General features: G+C 45.8%; 1 long non-coding RNA gene across 1 annotated transcript in view; it reads left to right on the top strand.

Moving 5' to 3' along the window:
• LOC132250963 (uncharacterized) overlaps nucleotides 1–23,850 on the top strand; it is a 65,925-nt gene that overhangs the window by 35,124 nt on the left and 6,951 nt on the right. The window contains exon 3 of the long non-coding RNA XR_009462742.1: nucleotides 342–496. This is a non-coding gene — a long non-coding RNA (uncharacterized LOC132250963). The remainder of the gene's footprint in view (nucleotides 1–341; nucleotides 497–23,850) is intronic.

Genomic DNA, 23,850 nt, shown 5'->3' with positions numbered 1-23,850 from the left:
ATCAGTGTTTGAGCAAGAGGCAGAAAAACAGCCTCTGCTGTCACCCTCAGCAGCTGCTCATGGAGCCTGGTGACAGCTTTATAAATCACACCTGAAGCAAATAAAAAAAGCAGCGTCCAGCGTGAGCCCTTATCTCCACATGTTTGTGCCGGGCTCTTACTTTTCTAAAGGTCACTGGAGGAAACAGAGGGAGCTGTCAGGGGATGATGTATGTTGCCTTTGGCACCGGGTGACTAATTTGCTGTTAGGACATAGTCACACCGCAGAGGGAGGGAAGTGAGGGAAGAAGGGGGTGGCGTGTGGGGGACTTGCAAAGTAAATTGATGCTTTTTTTTTTTCAGTTGAATTGTGTATCTACATAGCCCCTCGAAGAGCCTGAGAGCTGAACCTGTCATGGACCGATCAGGAAATGATGACATTGTGCATCCAGGTCACTGTGCAACAGTCCCGGGCTGGGCTGACGTCTTAGTACATTCACCAGGAAGGATGGGAAGAGGTAGAAGAAAAACAAAGCACTGAGTCCTTGTGCATTTTGCTTGCTTGCAGGTGCGGTGGGGTGGGGTGGCACAGGGATGAAGGTGTCATACTGCAGCTTAGGGGTGGAGGGGGGGGTGCATGTGAACAATGGTGGCTGGATGGATGAATCTTGGGTGCCCCTGGCCCCAAGGGTGGGGGGCACTGGAATCGAGCTGCAGGGGTGCCTCCCCCTCCTGTCCCTCCCCCACTCCAGTGGCTGAAGGAGCAGTGGCCAGAGAGAAAGGGAGGGAGGTGTCACCTCCTTTTTATTAATCATCCAAAAATCGGTGATTAAATAGCAGCTCAATGCATGTCAATGGCAAAAAAATTTAAAAAAGGAAAAGGAATGGCTACTATGTTCAAGCCCTGCTGTAGGCCCAGGCTGTCCTGAGTTCACTCAGCTGCAAATAGGTACCGGGTCAAAGGGAGCCCAGGGAGGGGGGTGTCCAAGATGGTTAGATATGGTGGTACCCCTATCACTTCCTTGGCTATAGACAAAGTGTGCCTTCAACACGCTATCGTCACAGGCCGCTGGCTCAGATGGACCTTGCCCTTGAGCTTTGGAGGAAGCATTTTGGTTGTATCACTGTTTTGGGGGCATTTCTTTCTATCTGCTCTCCCAACTCATTGTGCCCCGTCATATATTCAAACTGAAAGCTCTTTGGGGCAGTGAGTTTTAGTTTCTGTGTGCACACTGGGACACTAACGTCTTGACCAGGGTCTCCATGTGTTTGGTAGTGAGCATCTGTCTGTCTGTCTCATGAGACACCAGACTTGTGCTGAGTGAGGCATCAGCTTGCTGAACATCTCTGTGTCTGGCTATAGAGCCCACTTCTTGAGAGACATTTCCTTCCACACTTATCACCCGTGGAGTCTGTATCGAACAATCCCGAGTATGGTGTGGGGTTCTTCCTGAGGCGTCTTTTTTCCTCTGCATGTTGAGCTCTTCTTTCCTCAAAAGCTTTCATTGCACGCTTAATAGACTGTTTCCAAGATCTTTGATTATCAGCAGTTTTCTCTCTGTCATTTGGCTCAGTATTCATTGCCTTCGTTTCTCTCTTGCAAGCATCCTTGAACCAGAGACAAGGATGCCTGTGTGGTTGTCTTCCTGTAAAGGGAGGACTCTTTGCAGACATCAATGGGGATACAGCCATTATGCATTCTCTGCACATGGCCAAACCACTGAAGTCAGCGCTGAGTGAGAAAAGAACGGATGCTTGCAGTGTTGGCACATGACAACACCATCGTAGAAATAATAAGAGATTCAGAGATCTAGGGCACTTGTACACACCACGGGCACCTGAGCACACCACGCAACACTTCAAGATATACAAGTTTATATTTTATAAACCTATTTAATTTAAGGAGACCAGGACGGTCCAGTGCTGCCTGAGGCCCCCCACTCTGCGCCCCTTGCCCGTGCCGCAGGGAGCTGGCAAACTGCACAAGGGAAAGAGAAAAAAAAAAGCAGAAGCAATTTGAAAGCGAGAGCAATTCAAAGGGGTGAACTACAAAAAAAGTTGCAGCCATCTGGTGGACAAAAAGGCTCATTGCGCGTCTTTGACTGCCTTTGTGTTTGCACACAACAGACCAATGGACGCAACGCTTTAATTCCCGGTGAGCCAAGCTAAACTACACCTGAGGAGTTTTATTTTAATGCACCAGACAGACTTTTAAAGCACCTGGAAATCCTGCTCCTATAAACAGGTGCAGCACGAGAAAGGGCAAAAAAACATGGTGTGTACAAAGGCCCGTAAAGGACATTTCAAGTAGTCAAGCAATAAAGGGTTTCCCACATCCATAAGTAAATTGTTGTAATGGTTAATTACCCCCCCCCGTCAAAAAAAACCCTCTGTCTCATTGTTTGCCTGACTTTGTCTTGCTTCAGCCTCTCATCACTAAGTCTTCTTGCTCCTTTGCCAACACGACTGCAGGACCCTCAGCTGTCGGGCACTTTGATGGTAGCAACAGAAAGTGGCATTCCAGCACCCAGAACCCATGATCTGTGCAAAATGAGAGCACGGATCTTTGCTGTCCCCACTGTTGAAAGAGGCTGATGGGAAAATCTATGGGCTGATAAATGCAAATGGATGTATACCCTGCCAGCACATTACCACTTGGTATTTTGCCAATGCATAGAGTCAGAGGAGGGTCATGGGACCCCAATGGTTTCTTGCAAGATGAACTCTTCCTAAACCACCCCAGACGAATGTTTTTTCCAAGTTCTTGAAAGCTTCCAGTGAAGGAGATCCCAAAGCTTCCCCAGGCAGCCTGTTCCATTGGCCTACGGTTCTGTCATGGCTAGTAATTTGGGGGTATTTTCTAAATGCCTTAACTGAGACACTTTCAAGTTGCTTTGTTTTAAAAACTCGATAAAAAACCATAACACCTAAAATCATGAGGCACTTCTGAAAATGTGAGCCAGTGCTTTTAGGGACTGTTGCCCTTTCCTAGCTGAGGAACTTCATAGATTTCATAGACATTAGGGCTGGAAGGGACCTCGGAAGCTCATCGAGTCCAGCCCCCCGCCCAAAGGGCAGGACGTCAGCTGGGGTCATAGGATCCCAGCAAGAAAGCTTGGAGAACTTGGAGCACTCCGAAACAAGCAATCATTATTATTTGCTAATAATCCAAAAATTATTAGAGACCCGGGAAGCAAGACTTATAAGCAAAAGTTGAAAGTACTAGGGTTACTTATTCTGGATGAGGGAAGACCTAGGGGAAATTTGATAACAGCTTTCAAATACCTGAGGGTGGATTATAAAGGGGATGGTGATGGATTATTCTCTGTGGTTGTAGAGGACAGGGCTAGGAATAATGCCACCAACTGCAGAGAGGAATTTGGGTTGGAGATGAGGAGAGACTTCCTGACTGAGGGTTGTCAAGCACTGCAACAGGCTGCCTAGAGAAAGTGTGGACTCTCCATCCCTAGCAATGTTCAAGTGGAGCTTGGACAGATATTTGGGTGGGGTGATTAAATCAGTGGTTGAGGAAAGGGTTGGCCAAATTGACTTCATGAGGCCTTTTCCAGCCCTACTTTCCTATGATCCTAAGTCAAGCCTCAAGTCCTGTCTGAGGTAGGTGAAGTATTATTATCTCCATTTTTATGGCTCAGTGAACTCCCAACACCGCAGGGTTAAGTGACTTGCTCTGTGTTGGGTAAGGGCAGTAGAGAAAGGTATTTTGCATTTGGCACTTTCCCCACCCATCACTTTTCCTCCATATGACTGAGAGCAAATACCTTTGTCACATGGAGGTGGGGAAAGAGTCAGTGAAAGCATGAAGTGAGGAGAGCTCACACGCAATAGTGGGACAACTTGGCACCATGGTAATTACAGAAAGGGATTAAAGAGTTGGCGGGATTGTAAGAAGAGGAAATAGTTCTGTTTTGAAGCCCGTGAAGTCAATTCTTAAATCCTTCATGGGATAGAAGACCTTTGGACATAGACATGACAAGACAGATCTAGAAGAGATGTTTTGTTGCGAGGAGGCATATGGACCCAGGCCTTGAACCATCAACAAGCTCTAGAGAGGTTCCCTGCTCCACTCTGGCCTTCCTGTGTGACCTTGGGCAAGTCACGTAAGGCAAAAATCACAAAGGGACCCAGACATGAGGAGACTGAATTTCCTCAGGCTTATAACTAGATGCCCTAAGTTAGGTATATATGTGTGTAACCACAATTCCCACTCTGAAAACCCCTGTGCCTTCATGTCCAGCCAGCTGGCTGGGAGTACCATCCCCCAACGCCTTGCACAATGGTTTGGTGGAAGATGGAGGTACCACTTCATCCTCTGCTGTAGGAGGTTGAAGCCCATATCCTCTACCTAACCAGCAAGCTAGAAAGATATGTTTGTCTGAGGGATCTCTCTCTCTCCCCTACTAAAGCTGAGCCACATACACAAGATTTATAGGACCAGAGGGGATGAGAGAGATCGAGCAAGGGAGAATGTGACCCTGTAGTGTTGTTTTGATGCATGAGCTGTGCCATAATCTAGGAGTGCTGAGGACACTCCTAAATTATGACACAGCTCATGCATTTTGTATTAAATAGTCAGTAGGTAACATGCACCAGCAAGACCTAAAATGGGACTTATGCATAATTTACATACCTAAGTCCAAGGAAGTGATTCACAGATGCCCAGCCTCAACCACCTGGATGTTCAACGTTTCATATTTGATACCTGCATCCCTTTAGTGTGCCTGTGCCTCCGTTCCCGCTTTCAGTATCATCAGTGCCCTGCCTCATGGGGAGTTGGGATCAAAGGATTAAAGACTGCAAGCTGCAAAGATACTACAAGAATTGGGGAAGTAGAAATGCTGAGCTAGAAGAGGAAAAGGGAAAGAAAAGCATCGGTTAATGAGCCTGATTGCACTGTGGAGCAGCAGCGAAAAGATGCTGCTTGGATCTAGGGGTGTAGGTTGTAGCCGTGTTGGTCTAAGGACATAGGCAGACACGGTTCTTTGGGTAGATCTGGTATCTGTTGCATAGATCTGCTTTGATCTATGCACATTTGAGCTGAGGAGGGAGAGGCTGGGCCTTTTTAAAGACTCTCATGTACCAGAAATGACAACAGGCCACTGAGCGCTGTTTTGAATGAGGCCAAGCAACCAGAATGAGTGCACCTCTCCAGCGGTTGTGGTTAATGACTCTTTATTAACCTTTGTGGATCAAACCGATCCCGGTTCTCTCCTGCCTGTGAGAGGCCGGCTCGGTGTTGCCGTCTCTCCTAATGCCATTGCAAATGTCATGATATTTAATGCTCCAGCTTCTGAAGCTAAGGGTCTTGTCTAGCCTTGATAACATTTCCTTGCTCTCAGGGTGGTTGGGAAAAGCTCAAAAATGTGAACAGGATTTGAAGACAATCTCATGATTTTTTTTTTTAATATTAGGGACTGGCGAGGCTGGAGAATGGGCTCACTGGTGGGTTCAAAAGAAGAGACAAAACTAGGGTCACCATTACCAACCCCCTGGGACCTGAAGTCTCCAGGAATTAGATATAAATCTCCAGGAGACTGAAGAGAGTCACCCGGGAGAAAAATGCTAGGGCATTCATCAACATAAATATTAAATGTTGAATCCAATTTATAGACTAGTCCATTGGCTTTTTAACATTAAATTGCATTTGCCTTCCTGACATAATTTGCCTTCTTGACATAAAGTCGCTGTGCCATAAACCATAAGTGATAGACACAAGCACATGGGCATGTTGGCATTGTGTGTCATAAGCACGTTGGTCTCCTGGAAACTTCCCAGAATAGATTCAGAGTTGGCAACCCTAGACACAGCATGCAATCACTCCTTGCTCTCAGTGGTGGGTTTGACTTCGGTTCAACTGGGGAGAGACTTGAGACCTTATAGCTAAAGACAAGGGGTCTAATCCCACAGCAAGACTTTCCATAGGAAAGGTGGATGTTGTCTTCCTGATAGCAATATGGAAAAGGACCTTGACTCAAAGCCCTGCAGGGGCTGGAGGGAGTGGACAGGGCTGCACGTTGCAGTTGAAGTTGTCACAGTCCTCTTTGAAGATCCCGCTGCGGACGGTAGGATACCAGGATGTGTTGTAGGGATAGAGGCATATTTCTAGATGTCACTGAGCTTTCGCAGGGGTGGGAGCGTTTCTGAATCCATGCTTGCTCCTCTGCATGCAACCTGGTGTCCTTGGGGCAAAGGCACTGGGCTGGAACCCAGGAGAAGTGAGCTTCCCCTCTGCCACAGATGGCCTTGGGTGAGTCTACTGACCTCCCTGGGACTTGTGTAAAATAGGGACGATGAGCTTTCCTCTGCCTTGTCCGTCCTGAATAGCGCTCCCTTCCTCAGTGCTTGTACATCACTGAGCTTTGTGATCCTCATTAGAGGTGTTCATGCTATAAATATAACCGTGCGTTGTGGGACGGGCTGATTTCATCCATTAATAGTGCCCTCACTTGTTAGTTCAGAGCTGAGCTGTACAAAGATAGTTGTTCAGCATCCTCTCTGACAATTTAGCCCCTTCAAATCTTGGAGCCAGGCCAAGCAGCTGTTGACAGCAAGGAAGGGGATATATCAATACCTGCACTGTGAAGCCTCCAGCCCTTCAGACCGAACATGAATCAAGTGCAAGGCAGCAGTACCTGCCGCCGACAAAGGTGGAATCTCTCCAAACTTTAATGGTAGACGGGTGTGTGAGATTGGAGAGACAGGCAAGGGGGCTTGGCAGCCTGTCTCCTCTGACAAGAGCTAACTGATGGATGGTGGGGTCTGGCAGGAGTGGGGGCTGGGAAAGGCGAGACGTGACTAGAAGAGGAGCAGCAGAAAAACACTTAGCACGATTTTGTAAAACACGCGGGCGTTTCTCAACCCGTTGCATAATGCACACCTCTCTTAACACGTCCCGCGTAAGAACAGGATGACCCAAGCTTTCTAAAAGAGACTGCTAATTACCACTTGAGCAACAGACCCTTGAGCATCAAGCTGAGAACAAGGAGATTTAGGGACCTGGTGAAGAATATTTTGCATTCCCCAGGCAGTTGCCCCAATAAAGGGTATCACCCCAAAAAACCTTGCCTCTAGAGAATTAGGAAGTGAAAATGGGTAAAAATGGGGGTGAAATTCTTTGGGCAAAAAATTGCTCACCGAAAAAGAATTCAGTGTCGGTAAAGGAGGCTGGCTGAAACGAGTCATGAATAAAAACAAATAGTGCAGCAAAACCGAATATATTTTTTTCAACCATTTCAAAATGAAACACGCTTCACCTTCCTTTTGGCTCGAAATGACGTTGAAGCCAAATTTTGCTAAATATAATTGAAAAGCTTTTTTTAGATGTGAAAACCTATAAAAGGAATTTAAAAAAATAAAGCCACGTTGAAAAAGATTTTCTTTCAGGTTGAACACAGTAGCTAATTTGATCTCCAATTAATGTACATGTGTTTATTTTGGGATCGGGAGTGGGAGTCATCCCCAAATATGCATTTATTTATTTGTTATTATGCGGTTTGGCCAATGCAGTCATAAAAGAGTTAATCACATAGTTCAAGTGCTCTGGTTTTATTGCTTATCATGAACACGTTCATATAATGCAGCCATGGAGGGCATTTGAGGGCACAGAGAGATGGGGGAGTCTCCATCCTTGAAGATTTTTAAGATCCTGCTCAACAAAGCCCTGGCTGGGATGATGTAGTTGGGGCTGGTCCTGCTTGGAGCATGGGGTTGGACTAGATGTGACCCCCTGAGGTCCCTTCAACCCTCATTTTCTATTATTCTGTGATTCTATGATTGTGATACAAGTACATCTAAGTCAATGTGTGAGATGGAATGTGAAGTTTGCATTTAAATTCTTTCATCATTTAAAATTAAGAAAACATGACTTTCCATACTGAAAGGGGAACTCATGGCAAGGGGCATTCTGGACTCTGTTTGACATATGACTTTCATGGGAAGGTATTAAGACCTAGAACTGGGGTGACTGGGATAAACTTATTCAATAGACAGAGAGATATTCTAATTTAATCTGTTAAAAATGGGTTTAAAATCATTTAAAAAGAATTGGTTTGTATCTCCAAAGTAGGGAATTTTTATTAAAGGTTGCAGTTTTGTTTAGTTGCAGCAGAAAGTGTATGTCTACATACACACATATACGCACACGTGCATGCACACACACATGCATGTGCACACACAGCGTTATTTTTAGTAGCATTGCAGTAGCACTTCCAAGCTCTGATTTATTCTGAAGTCTGACTGACCCTGACAGGTAACACAGCTTAAAACCCAAGCAAGCCACTGGCTGATCATACAGTGATATCCAATGTGGCTAAAACATTCACACTTTTGTTCCTAGGACAAGGTTGTAAGCAAAATAGGCCAGATCCTCAGCTGGCAGAAAGGTAGCTCCCAAGTGATCCATAAGAAAAGGTCCTTTTCCAACTCATTTTACAGTGTTGTTGCTGTGAGCTGTTAAAATAGCTGCTATGTTTCTCTCCAGAACTGGTTGCTAGTTGATTGTGGTGCAGTGGTTTCTAAAGGGCCTTGTTATACGTTACACTTCGTGCATGCCAGCTGCACTTACAGTGCTAAGCAGTCAGGATTCATAGTAGAGATAATATCTTTTATTAGACCAACCAGATTTTTGCAACCAAAAAAAAATATTTTCAATTTTTTTTGCAAAATTTGTTTTGCAAAAATCTTGTTGGTCTAATAAGAGATATCATCTCCAACTGCATGCGGTGCAGCGCAGTGCACGTCAGCTCATGTGTGGACGAGACTGGATTAATTGGGTCTGCTTGGAAGTGGCGGATCTCCCATGCATTGTGGGACACAAAAGTATGTGTATAAATGCTCCTAGTGTCCAACCAGGGAAGCACGTGTTCAAGCAGGGAAGCATGTGCTAAGTACCATCAGAGCATAGCACAGTTAGGCCTATGCCGATGAGGAGTATCTCCAGATCGTATTACTAAACACATGCTGAGTTAACATCAGACTGCTCCATGGGTTTAATACAATCAGGGGACTCTGGTGCAGTGTGGGGCTGGAAGCTTAATAAAGCTTTTTCTTGGTCTCCCAGCCTCCTTACTGCACTGGAGCCTTGGTGCGGAGAGCTGGGGGGCATTCAGGACCCCAGTGCATACTACACATGACAGTCTATATTCAGATCATAGTAAGCCTCAACATGTGACTGCTCAGAAAACTTTCAAAGGGTGACATGACATGTTACACATAGGCTGTACTAAATCTGTAGACTGTTAAATGGTTTTAGTTCAAATGTGTTGTGACCAGACGTACATTAAGGATCAATACTGTTTCTCGCCTGCACAGCTCTGACTTGCCACTAAAAAGCTGGTGAGCAGGAGAGTAGCAAGGAGACGGGATGCCTGGGCTCTGTCCCTGTTCTGGGGGTAGATGGGGGGTGGAAGCAGGAGAGATGCATTCTGGGATGCTGGAGGACTGCAAAGTGTTCATTTCATCTCGGTGGAGCCGAGTGACGTTATCTTAACACGAGCTAGATAGCGCAGCCCAGAATTAACCTTCCACTGAAGTGGTATAACTTTGAGATGCTCGGAGAGCATGTCTACACCTGACATTTAATGTGCAGTAGACTAATTAGCTGTGCAGTAAATGTTGTGGTGTCTATATGTGCACCCCTATTAGGCTGGAGTCAAACTAATTTACTCCGCAGCAGGACAGTACTTGTAAATACAAGAAAATACATGCATTTGGAAATACAAGTACTATTCTGCTGCAGAATGAAAAATGGCACAGCCCACACAAGTAGACACTGCCCCAGGTGTCTGGGGCACAAGGGTGCTTTGGTGCTGGGGCTGCTTGCCGACTAGCCCCACTCTGAAACACTCCCATGTCCCAACCAGCCCTTCGGTGGCATGTTGAGTCAGGGGGAGCAGCCCCAGGTGGGCAGGTTGACACCCCAGGACCCCTGCCAGCTGAGGCTGCTCTGACCCAACTCAACATGCTGCGCCCCCAGACTCATGTCCAAATGGCAGTAAGCTCCAGAGTTTATCGTTCTGGAGTTTATTCCTCCCAGATGCGCATTCAAACAGCATGCCTAGGAGCAATAAACTCCAGGGCAACAAAGGCCGAAGTTTATTGCTTCACATTAACTGTGCATGTAGATGTGCTCAGAGGGCACTTAGCATGAGTTAATCAACTTTAACGTGCAGACGCTTGGAGCGTTTATAGACATGGTCTGGGAGGTGGGGAGGGGCAGTGCTTTGAGTGGCTCTGAGAGCTGCTTTAATGAAAGCACCCAGAGCATCACGTGTATCAGTATCCCCGCGGTCAAAAATGGTGGTAAGGGTGCTTTAATTAAAACTCGTCAAACAAACTTTATTTAAAGCACCCCTGCAGCCATTTCTTAGCACAGGGACGCTGATACACATGGCGCTGGAGTCTGCTGGAGCACAGTAATTACCACGCTCCAGCAGACTCGACTAATCCAGTCTGCTCTGACACACTGCAATTACAGCACGTTGGAGCAGCCTCTCTGCACGTGTATAGACGCCCTTGCATTTTAAGCGTCCTTAGTATGGTCTAAGTGCAATGTGTGGCATTGCTCTAAGTTGTATTAATTCTTACTACTATCTAAATATGAGACATGCTGAATGTAATGTGTAACAAGTCCCTAAAATCCTGTTCTTTACTATACCCCTCCAGTATAAATAGGCTTGACTGAAGAGATTGGGACTATGAAAGAACGCATCTAGACTATGCACCCACGCAGATCCAAAACCCATCTGTGCATTTTAGCACACCTACACTGGCTATTTGCACTGATGTTGCTGCATCGGTGTGAACTATCCCCGTACCACCATCCCTAGCAAAGTCAGACCCTCATAATTAATTTGCCAGCCCTTTATGATCTCTCTCTATGTCTGGGTATGCAAGAGAATTTTTTTTTTTTCAGGGGGTGAGGGGAGAGTTGGGCAGGTTATGGCAAAACAGCTACTTTCTATGGCTATTTCCAGACCTGGGACAGAAACTCAGTGAGATTTGCCAAATGAGATAGGCTACAGTGAAGATCAACTTGTGTGTCCTGTCTTTTGGTTGATTGTATGCTAAAAAACATGTGTGCTGTTTGAACTCTCGTACCACATACAAGACGCACACAACAGATGTGTTCTCTTAAAGGCTGATTCTACCCCATCCTCCAGCTCCGCACAGGTTTGGAGGGTTACTTTTCTGTGCTAAGGCACAGAAACCTCGAGATTCTTGGGACTTGTGAAACTTGACTTGCTCATATGGCAAAAAAGAAATCCCTTCAAAGTTTCCCAGCTTGGTAAGGAATAAAAGCCATCAAAGCAGAGCTGGAAAACACTGCAGATTGCCACCCTGGAAATGAAAACAGGAGTAGGACTGAAGCAACGTTGATTTAAATTCCACATGGGTGATTATATTTTGGAGTTACATACTTTGATGGGAGCATTAATCACAGGAACATAAAAATATGGGTTTTTCCAAGTTATGCACCAAACATATGTAATTTAAAACCCCAATCTTCCACCTAGTCTATTAAATGTGATACTTTGCTCACAGGAAACAAACATTCAGTAGGGAAACCCACCATAACAACAAATATAATAATAATAATAATAATAATAATAATAATAATAATAATAATAATAATATACAAAATCTGCATAGGTTAAAAGCTTCTTCTAGAGAAACTGTTAAGGGGTAGCTTCTCTTTCACCTTTATGTATCTCATTGCTATGCTAGCTAGCCCATAACTTGCCATTTTTGTCCCTTAGGTTGCTTAAATTCCATTTCCATCGGCATAGCTACACAAGTGTCTACACCAGGCACTAGTGAAAGCTTAGCCCATTCATTTGTATGTCACCAAATCATTGGCTAAACTGTGAGATTTCTCCAGCTACTCAATCCAGGAATGAAGATATTACCATACACGTTAGGTGGCCAGTCATTAGGTGAGATGGATCATAGCAACCAGGCCACAGGAGAAGTCCAGGGTGAATCTACAAAACCAGCATGTTCACGCAACAAGCACAAAAAATAGACAAGCTGATGTTGTATTCAGAGATCATTTTCAGACAGAAAAACAGAGTTGAATTATTTAGGTGGATTGTTTCCAGTGAATAATCTGGAGTCCTGTGTCCAGTTTTGGGCCCCCTGCCATAGAAAGGTTGTGGACAAGTTGGAGAGAGTCCAGCGGAGGGCAATGAAAATGGTTTGGGGGCTGGGGGACATGACTGGTAAAGAGAGGCGGAGGGTGTGGCGGGCCAGTAGGGGGTGCTCCTGCGTTGAGCCGACCACCTTCCAGGCTCTGAGTGCCTCCCTGGGGTGCCTCACGTCCGGCCGACCCCTTCCCTGGAGCACACCCACTAGCCTGGGGTTCCCGCTGCCACCATCCCAGGCTCTGGACTCAATTCTGGCTCTGTGCACCTTGGAGAACACGGGCCTGATAGTCCAGTGAGTACTCGACCCAATACCAGCACTTGGGGCACTTTCCCAAGTCAGGGGCTTATTAGGAAAGTCTCCCTTAGTCCGCAGACCTAAGGGGCCTCCTCGGCATAATTTAGACCCACCCCTCAATAAGTCTCCCACACTGGTCACAAAGGAGAACTTTATTGATTACAGGGGGTAGGGCAGAAACAGGGTAAAAGGTAGAGCAGTATCATAGAAATATCAGAGGAATCCCATAGAGCAAACTAGAGTGGCAGAGGTAGCCGTTTAATCATGCATCTGAGTTACTGAAGCTAAATATCTAATCGGATCTCGAGTAGCTTACTCACTCGCATCATCCAGAGGTGGTTGGAGTTTCCTATGGAGGCAGGACACTCTTGGAGCATGCGGTTATGAAGAGAGAGCCAGTTTCAGATTCACCTGGATGACCGCATGGCTAATGGCTGCCTTTCTTCCTGGCCCGGGCCTTTTTATCACCTCTCTGACCTCAGCAGCCCGGTCCAATCGAAGCTGCCAATACTGGCCACAAGCCAACCAATCTACCAAGCATCCCTGGCTACCTGGGTCCGCGCACAGGACCGGGCTTTCCCCCCTGCCCAGGTGACCAGAGCATCCGCCTCCCAGGCCCCAGGCTTTTGTCATGTAGACAAGGTAGGAGATCCCCGCCCTGAGGGATTCAACACCAGCCTCTCACGCTGGCAGAGACAGGTCTCTGGAGAGGGGTACCGATGGTGGCATTTCTGCCACAGAGGGAACTGGGCTGATTTAGTCTGGAGAAGAGAAGACCGAGGGGGCACTGAATAGCAGCCTTCACCTCCCTGCAGGGGGGCTGCAAAGAGGATGGAGCTGGACTGTTCTTAGTGGGGGCAGATGGCAGGACAAGGAGCAATGGGCTCAAGCTGCGGCAAGAGAAGTTGAGGTTGGATATTAGAAAAAACTTTCTCACTAGGAAGGTGGTGAAGCACTGGAATGGGTTACCTTGAGAGGTGGTGCAATCTCTATCCTTGGACATTTTTAAAACCAGGTAGACAAAGCTTTGGCTCAAATGATGTATTTGGTGCTGGTCCTGCTTGGAGCAGGGGGCTGGACTAAATGTGACCTCCTGAGGGCCCTTCCAACCCTCATTTTCTATGACTCCAATATGACCTGCTCTCACATGCTCATGGACTATCGAGTCAATAGACTTCAGTCCTGAATAAAGATTGCAAGAAAGAGTATAATGAATTAACGTTATCGGTCAGAAGAAAAGATGGCCATGTGGTTAGAGTACAAAGGAAGCATCAGAACCTCTGAGTTCAATTTTTGGCTCTACAGTGGAGCCTTCACTGTTTCTCAGGCTGTAAACTGACTCTGCATTTGTCTCTGGAGGAAGTCTTTAATCTCAGCATCCTACAGATGTAGAAGTCCACTGTCCCACTTCAAGTCCCTCTGAAGTATGTAGGATAGAACGTGCTAACACTTTTTCCCTGGGCCTGGCTGTGTGCATCTGTAAGGTTATTGTGGGTCATTCCTGAACAAGCTGGCCAAGCTCTGTACTCTTGCTTGCCCTGTACTCACAGGGTAACATGTACATGGCTGTGCCATCCTGTTCCGATCTGGATCAAACCCTGGGATGAGGCATGAGTCAAATAGGATGTCCATTCACAGCCTCAAGACATGAATAGACAAAGCCTTGGCTGTGATGATGTAGTTGGGGTTGGTCCTGCTTTGAGCAGGGGGCTGGACTAGATGTGACCTCTGGAGGTCCCTTCCCACCCTCATTGTCTCTGATTCTATCCCATCTGTAAAATGCTAATTCCTTTCTCATGCTCTTTGTCTATTTAGCCTGAAACATCCTGGAAATCTTTATGTACCATGCCCAGGATAATGTGTCTCCATCTTAGCTGTGCCTTTAAATAGCCAGTATTGTCAATAATAATCTATTTAGAGACCATTTTGCTTACGAGCCAAGTTTTCCATCCTTTGCTTATACTGATTTATTTTATAAGCATCATCGTCATCTTTGACGCATTTCTTTTTGTATGGGCTCAAGAACTTGCCTCACAGTTGTGCCGTCCTTGCTGTTTATTGCACACCTGAATTCAATCTCCATCCCCTGACTGTGACATCAGTCGGTTGCCATGGAGGCAGTGATGTCACCAGTGATGGATTAAACAGTTCAGGTGGAGTAAAGAAAAAAAACAAAACAACAGGAACAGATTGATTGCAAAGAAACAAATTTCCTGTTTAACTTTCCGTGTGAGCGCCTCGAAAACTATGGAGTTGCAGCTGGGTGGGGAGAGATTTTCCATATTGGAAAGGGAGGCAATTCAAGAGTTGGGCAGCTTTGCTGGCGGTAAACACCTCCTGCCTCAAATTTAAGCAGAAATCATTTGAGTGGCTATAAAAAAGCAAATGGCATGGCATTCAGAGAGGAAGGATGGGTCAGTGCTAAGATAATTAGAGAAGCTGACATTCATTTCCATGCCAGGACCTTAGACGCGTCCCTTTGTTTCTCTTTGACTCAGTTCCTTCTCTGCCATCTGAGTAACATAGCCCTTCCTCACCTGGAAGGACAAATACTTGAAAGGCTGTGAGATGCTCAGGGTGCCTATACACATGCTCAGAGGTGGGGGTGGGGGGTTTAAATTAGATCGGTTCCTGGAGAGTCACGTTAACTAATGGACTATTGATTAGTCCACTTTAATTAATCCACTTTAATTAATGGATTAATGGATTATTGTCACACGTATGAAGCCTCCTTGCATTTCCTTCAATGCACTTTAGAAGTGCCCCCATAGCCATTTTGAAACAGATGGGGCCTTATACATGTGACGGTGAGGTATGTTGGAGCATAGACTCAATTAATCTCCTCGATTAACCTGCTCAATTAATCGAGTCTGTTCTGATGCACGCTAATTAGAACACTTTGGAGCATGTCTATAGGCACCCTCAGATTCTCCAGACATGGAGTTTGTATAGGAGCCAGAGACATTTCTACCCAGCATTTTACCTCCAGCTGGATTAGACATGATACAGATTTGTAATCTATGTATCCAGAAATCTCCCAAGGTGCTTTGCAAGCTCATATATCACTTTGCTAAAAGATCATTTCACCACCACTGAACTTTAGCTACCTCTAGGGAGGATTGCAGCTGCTGTTTAACAGATCAGAACAACAGTGCAAAATGACTTAAGTCAGGAAGGTGAACTGTGGGTGGGGAAATGTTGTATCCTTTCTCTTCTATTACTGGACCTAGCTCCTATAATAAATATTAACGAATACACGAAGAATGCAATATCAGTACATGTGGGCTTTGGCAAAGTCAGTGCAGGGAGAAGGCAGCTGGAGAATGAAGCCAGCACAGCCACTGGAAAGAGTAGTTCAGACGTGGGTCAAAGGATACTTATGATGCCTTCAGACTCCTCTCCACAATGAGAGTTTTCTCCCGTTTGTTGATTAGGTGTTTGCTTCAACCTTCTGTCTTCAAACATAATCCACTGGAAAGATTTAAACAGCAGGACAAATGCTAGTAAAATGGAGTTGCTGACATGACATTTGCCTTCACTGTGCTCTTTATTCCCCCATCAGGGCCTCTGGGTGGATAGGTGGTGTGGCATGGTGCTGGTCCAGGTGGAGAGGGTGTCCCAAGGAGTCACCTTTTATGGGGCAGACTACCTCTGATCTCCTATGAGAAGGGCCTGTCCAAGCAAGGTTGGCCCTGGTCCAGAGGGCTCCAGGTGTTCTTACTGAGCATGTACAGCCTGGCACAATGGTGTGTTGCCTCATCTTGAATGCTGGTGGGTCCAAGGGCTGGGTCATTGGTCCAGGCATTGGTGTCGATGGTTCGGTCATTCAGAGGGAGCTACTTTTAAACCTACTGCCATTGTCTCTCAAGCACCCTCATTCAATCCCATTCATTCAGGAACCAAGTTACATAGGAGGGATAGGCGTGAGTCATGGGTTACACAACCGGGCCTGGCACAGGATGGAGACTTGACAAACAAAATGGAAACCTGACATGATTTATGCTAACTTACATGTGTAGGCCTAAATCATATAGCACCGGTAAAACAGTAATATGGAAAAGTAAAAATCAATATAAACATAATAATTATACAATATAAAGAAGGAGAAAAAACAAAACAAATACAACTTGCTACCAAAATAAAATGCTGAAGCTTATCCTATGTCTTAGCTCACTTATACTTATCAATAGGGAATAGAGAGGGAAAGAAAAAGTCAGAAATGGTTGGGGAAGCGGAGGGAATGCATTTTAAAAGAAAAAAAAAAAAAAGAAAAACTGGGGGTTTTGCTACAGGAGCAGATCTTTGGGCTGCGAGCGATAACTGAACCTAATAGATGCTTTAGGAAGAATCCAATTATCTAAATTAAATTGGCTAGACAGGTATCATAACCAAGGGCAAATGTAGCACTGTGGCCTGGTGGATAAGACGTTGGCTGCGGAATCAGGAGAACTGGCTTCTGTTCCTGACTGTACCACTAATCTTGGGCAGTCACATCTACAATGCGACTCTTCTCATATTTTCACCTTTTGTCTGTCTATCTTCTTATACTAAAAGCTCCTTTGAGTCTGAAACACTCTCTGATTAGGGTTTGTATGCCATAACTAACTCAACAAAGCCACAAACTCTTCTAAACTCTTATTATTATATTTTAAGGAATATTGGCCAAAAAAAAAAAGATATCTGGCAGAAACTATGTCAGGCTGAGATTACACATTACGTTTGGATCATGTTAAAAGCACTTAAAACTTGAATGATCACACATTAAGGTTCATTAACAAGTGCTAAGTGTTTTTTTAAGGTATTTTAAAGTTATGCCGCTGTAGGCAAGGGTTCTCTTTGAGCTATGCTTTGAACTTGAGTTAAATTAAGTGTTCAGAAAGATGTATCCCGAATCCAATGTGCAAACATAATTTCATCAACAGTGTATGCATTTAAAATGCCAAGTACAGTGCTTACTTTAGCCATATACTTGTGATTTAGAAATTTGAACTCAAGACCTTCTATTTCCAAAGCAAGACCTGGTTTACCTGAGCTATCAAAGTTCAGCCACTTAGAGTTATAATTTCTGGGGGCCCACCACCAGGGAGCGCACACACATGCGTGAGATGACCTGAGACTCCATCTAGAAGAGGTCACTTACGTATGGGCTGATCGGATAACAATTCAACCATTTCAGCTGTGTCACAGTCAGCAAAAAGAGAGTTACATCCCTCCCTCCAAGACAGTGCCTATGCTCACAGGTCCTGGGTTAAACAGTCTTGTGCTAAGCATGCGAGGAGCTTTTCTCCAAATATTAGGCATTGATCTGTACCAGATATGTGCATAACCAACAAGAGACTCCAACAATATAAATTGGACACATGGGCCTGTGGCTCTGAAATGAAGAATCCTGGGCGGTTGCATGTCAACCCATAAATGTCACTCATGTAAGCTGACGACCATGCAACTACCTTTCTGACTTCTACCTCCAGGCCCATCACTGACCCTGGATACAGGTCTAGTATATTGAAGGAAAGCCTTTCCTGCTTCATCAGTATGCTAGCCATAGAGACAGAGGACTACAATCATATATGATCTAGCCCTTTGCTTCCAGGAAAATCAGCTGTAGCCCAGGAAAGTTTACCCTGGTTTTAATTCAGGGGCTAATTATCCAGGAAACAATAAGGTTTTAAAGGGCAAAATACACTGAGAAGTTTAAGGCCCGCATGATTAAAGGAAGCCTTTCTGGGGCCCAGATCAACCCTCATCTTGAGTTGTAGGGTTTCAGTCTAATCTTTGCCTATTGGCTTCCACATTTGGGGTGCGTTTAGAGGAGAAAGTGTCACTCTCATCCTTGATTTTCCCTCTGCGGATGCCAAGTGGGGGTCATCATTACTAACAACAGTCTGCCTTACGTAGGGGCCCATTTATTCAGGACCACCGGCTTGTCTGACTGAGGTCACCAGCCCTAGTGAGCACTGAAGAATGCCATTTCAGTGCTGCTGACCCTTTGCTACAAGGAAACCATTGACCTGGAATGGCAGATGGGACTAAAAAATCACTTGCTAAGTACCGGGTTTGCCTTGTTTTGCAAGATCTTCCTTTGCAAGGAGGACCCCACTGGGACAACTAATTGAATTACTCGCACCATGTCTGACACCGGGGCGGTAATTACGGAAGATCTGGCATTAGGCTCTGTTTCTACCCAGGCTGAGCAAATAGGATTAGAATTCTTCCTTCCAAATCAGCAGTGCAAATTAAATGTTTATTCTTTCATGTAGGGAAAATGTCAGCTGTTTCAAATTACCTGGGAACGATCTCAAACCATCGGGAATGGGAAAAGATAAAAGCCCCGCTCCTTTGCTGAAAACATGCTCTGATTTTTTTCTCTCTCTTGGTTTAGTGAAATACTATTAATTGAGCACATTAACATGATTCATTTTTAAGACAGGAAGTTGACCCGAGTCAAAACCGATCATTTTTTACTTTTATAGCCCTGGAATTCTAGGCTTAAAGGGACACTGTCAAGACAGATTTGGCTCCAAATTAGCTCTTGGGCTGGGAGTCAAGAGAAGCCCGTTCTAATCCATATGAACTGCTGTGTTGACCTTACGCAAGTCATGTCATCATACTGAGCCTCAGTTTCCCCATCTGTTGTAAAGAGTCAGGCAAAAAGCAGGGTAGAGGTGCATCTTATAAACTAACCGAATTGGAGATATATAAGCTTTTGTGAGCAACAATTCACTCCATCAGAAGCTATGAAAGCACTTGCAGGGAGCAGGATATCAAATAGGAGAGATTTAAATATAAAAGACAGGGCAGGGGTGGGGGAATGAGAGGAAGGAGTGAGCAGGCAGTGCTGAGAGAGGCAGAAGGTGTCGAAGAGAACAATAAAGCAATAAACCCATAGGGATAAAACGCTAAATTACAAAAGCTAATCCAGGTAACAAGATAAAAATCTGTAGTCCCTGTTCAGACCATAATTAACAATCCAGTCTATGGGTGGTTTCTTTTTTTGGTAATTATGCTTTCAAATTGATTTTATAAGTTCTGTTGCTTCCAAACAGCTGCTCTCAGGGTCAGCAACAAAATGTCCAGGGAGGCTGAAATATTTTGCCATAAGCTTGTGTGTCTATCTGGACTTGATGGTGGGTCAGCACCCATTTATTCTGGCATGTAGGGATCACCTTGTCTGCCCAATGTAGACCACAGATATTGCAGACACCAGATCCCCACGGTGGGTGGAGGATGGTGTCGATGACATTGGCAGACGAGCCGGTGAAAGAGCTCCAGATGTTATCATCCACATTATTTGGTCCAGTGGTGATGTGGTGTGCGCTGATGAGGGGGCAAAGTTGGTGTCTGGATCCATTGCAAGGTCTGGTGGCTCTATAAAACTAGGAGTAGTAATATCTTTCATTGCAAAGAGCTGTGTCACCTGAATGGGTGCTGTGCTTCCCTACCTGACTGAAGACCTTGGCCACCTCTGATAAGGGCAACTTATCCTTGAAGATTTTTCAGAGGTCTACAAATAATGCTGTATGGCCTCCTTCAGCACAAGAGCTAAACAACTCTTTTATGACTGCTGATGCCAAATGGAGCTGAATGGGGTCCCATACATCCACTGTGCTTCCTGGGAGAATGAGGGTCAGTTATCAAATGCAACAAGACATACACCTTTGCACTGCAGCCGCATAGACAAGCTCTCTTACATCCTTGTCTGCAGGATCTCTAACTCTGCTTCTACAGCTTTGGAGGTCATAGAGAAGAGTGGTCCTTGCAAAGCTGGTCCTTTGCAATCTGCAGGCTTCAGGCCCAATATAGCACCATCCTTCCTCATTGTGGTGCAATCTTGAGGGGTTGCAGTTGTGACTGGGGAAAGTAGGTGACTACTCAGCATCAGAGAGCCAGGTAGAATTGGGCAGCTCGGTGTCTTGATTTCTGAGCATGCATTTGCATTCGTGGTGATCCGGTGCAATTATGACAGTGTGACACCTCAGCCTCATGATCTGCTGCAATGATGCATGGTCACATCTACATATGGTACTTCAAGGACTTCCTGGTGAACTTTCATAGTTCAAGACACAAAGGTTAATCACATCTAGATTGCACAGAGTGGCAGAATTGGCAGCTGCCTTACTCCAGGTATTGTTTCTTAGTGTGTGTGTGTGTGTGTGTGTGTGTGTGTGTGTGTGTGTGTGTGTGTTGGCCGGGGCGGAAGATTGACCTTCAGCTGCTATTGTCTCAGACAAACTCCATCTCAATCCCTATCTGTGTTCCAAAAATGCCATTTTCTTGGTTGAATACCAGCACACACAATCCTTGCTAGCTCAGCGAAGTTTCTTTCTCCCTCATAGTCAGACTGTAGATGTGCATCTTAATGAAATTGCTCCTGGCTCCATGAATGGGGCTGGTCCTTTAGCTCTACCAATAGACAAATACCCTTTTCAGTTCAGAGATCCCCAATTCAGTCCCTGTACATGGATGGAGGAAGTTGCATGCAAATGGAGAGGCTCAACCCTCCCATGAGTTCCCCTGCTCCACTCTGGAGGGGAAGAGGAATTTCCCCAAGAGAAAAGCAATGAAAGGCAGAGTCCCCTCCAAGAGCTCCAGTGGAGTTTGTCAGAATAAGAACCCCATAATTTAGAGCAGTCCCCATCTCTGCTCTACTGTAGCCCAGGGGTGGTGGAAGAGGCCCCCAGGCCAACCCAGAATCAGCACGGTGCAAAGGGGGCGTTAAGTTGGTGACAAGCTGTTAAGACACAAGGGACAGAATCTGAATCCCTGTCTCCCAATCCTTGCAGGCAGGATACCCTGGTGATGGGCTTTGCAGACGACAACCCAGAGTGACTGGCCCCCTGAGTCTCTCAGCACCCCAAACCAGCACCGTTTCCCCACAGCCTTGATTTCAGCCTTTGTCCCAGCTCCGGTAGACGTATTGGGCCACTTTGAAAGGAGCTGGCTCTGAGAAGGAGGTAGAGGAGAAGGTCTCCAGGCAGCTTGGGGACTACAAAGACTGGTAGGAAACTTGGATTACCTTGCCTGCTTCCAAGCAAAGCTCTTGAATTGTGTCTGGACTCTCCACTGCCCCCACACCCCGTTCCCCCAGGAGATCTGTAGACCGGTCATTCAAGGAGGAAATCGGCACCAATTCTACATCTCATCGGCCCCCACACAAAACTGGGTTACACCCAAAGGCTGTGAAAAACTCTGACAGATATGGCTTGGGGCCAACCAACAGCTTGCACGGCGGCAATTTTACAAGCCTTTCCTTGTGTTGCTATTTTCATACCCCCTTCCTCACTCGAGGAAACACTAGGGGACGGCCATAAATTTGCGATACATCATCGCCAGCACTCAAGGCCGAATGCAATATTCCCTTAGCGAGGCTTCATTAAGAGGAAATGCATGCTTTAAACACCTTGCCGCCCGCATTTTTGACAAGTCATCACATTTTTGTGTGCCCTGCTTTATTTTAAAGCTCCCCTAGTAATGACATTCCTGAGCAGGGGCTGCTTTGCAGATTGTAAAGGGGACCCTTTGTCGGTCGGGGCTTGTGGCCAGCTTAAAATAAAGCCAAACCTGTGCCAGGGCAGAAGGGAATCATGGGCCCAGCCCTTCATCTCTTCTCAGAAGATGGAGACTTTCAGGTCTGGATTAAGGCGTCCATAGCAGGAGAGCTACTGATTTGCTTCCCGCAGTGGGCCAAGAAGACAGCGTGGTATTGTTGGGGGAAAACTAGACCTTGTATATTCAGGGTAAAGGAGCTTTCATCTATATGAAGTGAAGGCCCAATGCAGGGCTCAAGGAGAAGTCCTTCGGGGAGCCCCGGTTTAATCAGCCTCTTTCATTCCCAACGAGCTGATTTTCTATGCATGGCCCAGGAGGTAGCCCCTTCATTTAAAAGCCCTCTGAGCTCAGGTGCTAATAGCATTGATGCCATTTTAAGGGGGAAATTGAGATCCAACCTTGTCCCAAGTCATACAGTGAAGGTGGAGAAGCACGGAGAACCCAGTCCAGCCATCCTGCGACTTCCAGTCACTCGAGAAGTTGTGGGATCGCCATCCTGGGAAGTTTTCAAAAGGAGGGTGGACAGAGACTTGGCTGGGATGGTTTAGTTAGAGGTGATCCTGCCTTGAGCAGGGAGCTGGGCTAGGTGTGACCTGGCGCGGTCCCTTCCAGCCCTGCTTTTCTATGATCCTATGATCATAGGTCTTTCTCACCCATCACTACAAAATTAACCCTTCAGCCATAAAATCAAGCAAAAAACGTTGCTAGGGCAGCCTGTAAAAATGCATTCATTTTTTGAGAATACTTTCCAGTGTGGCTGCTTAAGGTTACCTGCCCCTTTAGGCACCTGAGCACGGGGGCCTGATTTTGAAAAGGTGCTGAGGATCTCCATACTCTGCTCTTTGAAGTCAGTGGGAGTTACTGTGTGCTCAGTACCCCTGAAAATCATCCCATTTTGTATGGACTTATAGGCCTAGCTGTGAGTTGGAAAGAGCTGGCCTTAGTGTATAACCCACACATACAAATGCTTGGGCCTGAGTAAGTTCTTAGTTCCCTGGTACCATCTCCCAGTCATCCCTTGATCCTCCTTGAAGCAGGGTGCTTGCTGTGATATTACAAATGGCTCGGGAGGTAATTTAGATTTGAATATACTTAAGTGAAGTGCTAGGCACACACGCACATATACTTCTCTTACCCACATATAGTAATAAAACTCCAGCAGCTGAACTTGCATTTTTTTCAAGACGCAGAACCTCAAATATCTCAGATATTCACCACTGGGAACTGCCTCAAATATCCTGGATATTCACTACTGGGAGCAGCCTAGCGCCCCGGAGCTGGACTGGTCTCAGTGGGGGCAGATGACAGACCTAGGAGCAATGGGCTCAAATTGCAGCAAGGGAGGTTTGGGTTGGATATTAAGAAAAACTCTCTCACTAAGAGGGTGGTAAAGCACTGGAACAAGTTACTCAGGGAGGTGGCAGAGTCTCCATCCTTGGAGGTTTCTAATGCCCAGCTCAACAAAGTCCTGGCTGGGATGATCTATTTGGGGATGGACCTACCTTGAGCAGGCGGTTGGACTAGATGACCCCTGAGGTCCCTTCTAACCCTAATGTTCGATGATCCTATGATGCTCATAAGATCTCCATGGTGCCTTCAGGACATGGACAGTTAAACAGTTTTAAAGAGAGAGGGACTTCTTGGTTGATAACATGTGCCAGTTGATCTGGTGTAAGTCATTCATCTATCCACTCCTAACCCAAGGTAATAATACCCAAAATGAAACAGGTGGTAAATGCCTGTGATTTAGCTCCCACCAACTGTGGGCTACAGCAGTTGCAGCAAACCAAACTGCGCAAAGTTAAGCTGACACTTTTAAAAGCGGCGTACTTGTTTCATCTATCCATGCCCTCAGCTTTGACCTCTG

The sequence above is a fragment of the Alligator mississippiensis genome, chromosome 5 (assembly GCF_030867095.1).
Source record: "Alligator mississippiensis isolate rAllMis1 chromosome 5, rAllMis1, whole genome shotgun sequence".
Taxonomy (NCBI): domain Eukaryota; kingdom Metazoa; phylum Chordata; order Crocodylia; family Alligatoridae; genus Alligator; species Alligator mississippiensis.
Note: the sequence above shows the minus strand (reverse complement) of the source record. Positions and strands in the feature narration are given on the sequence as shown.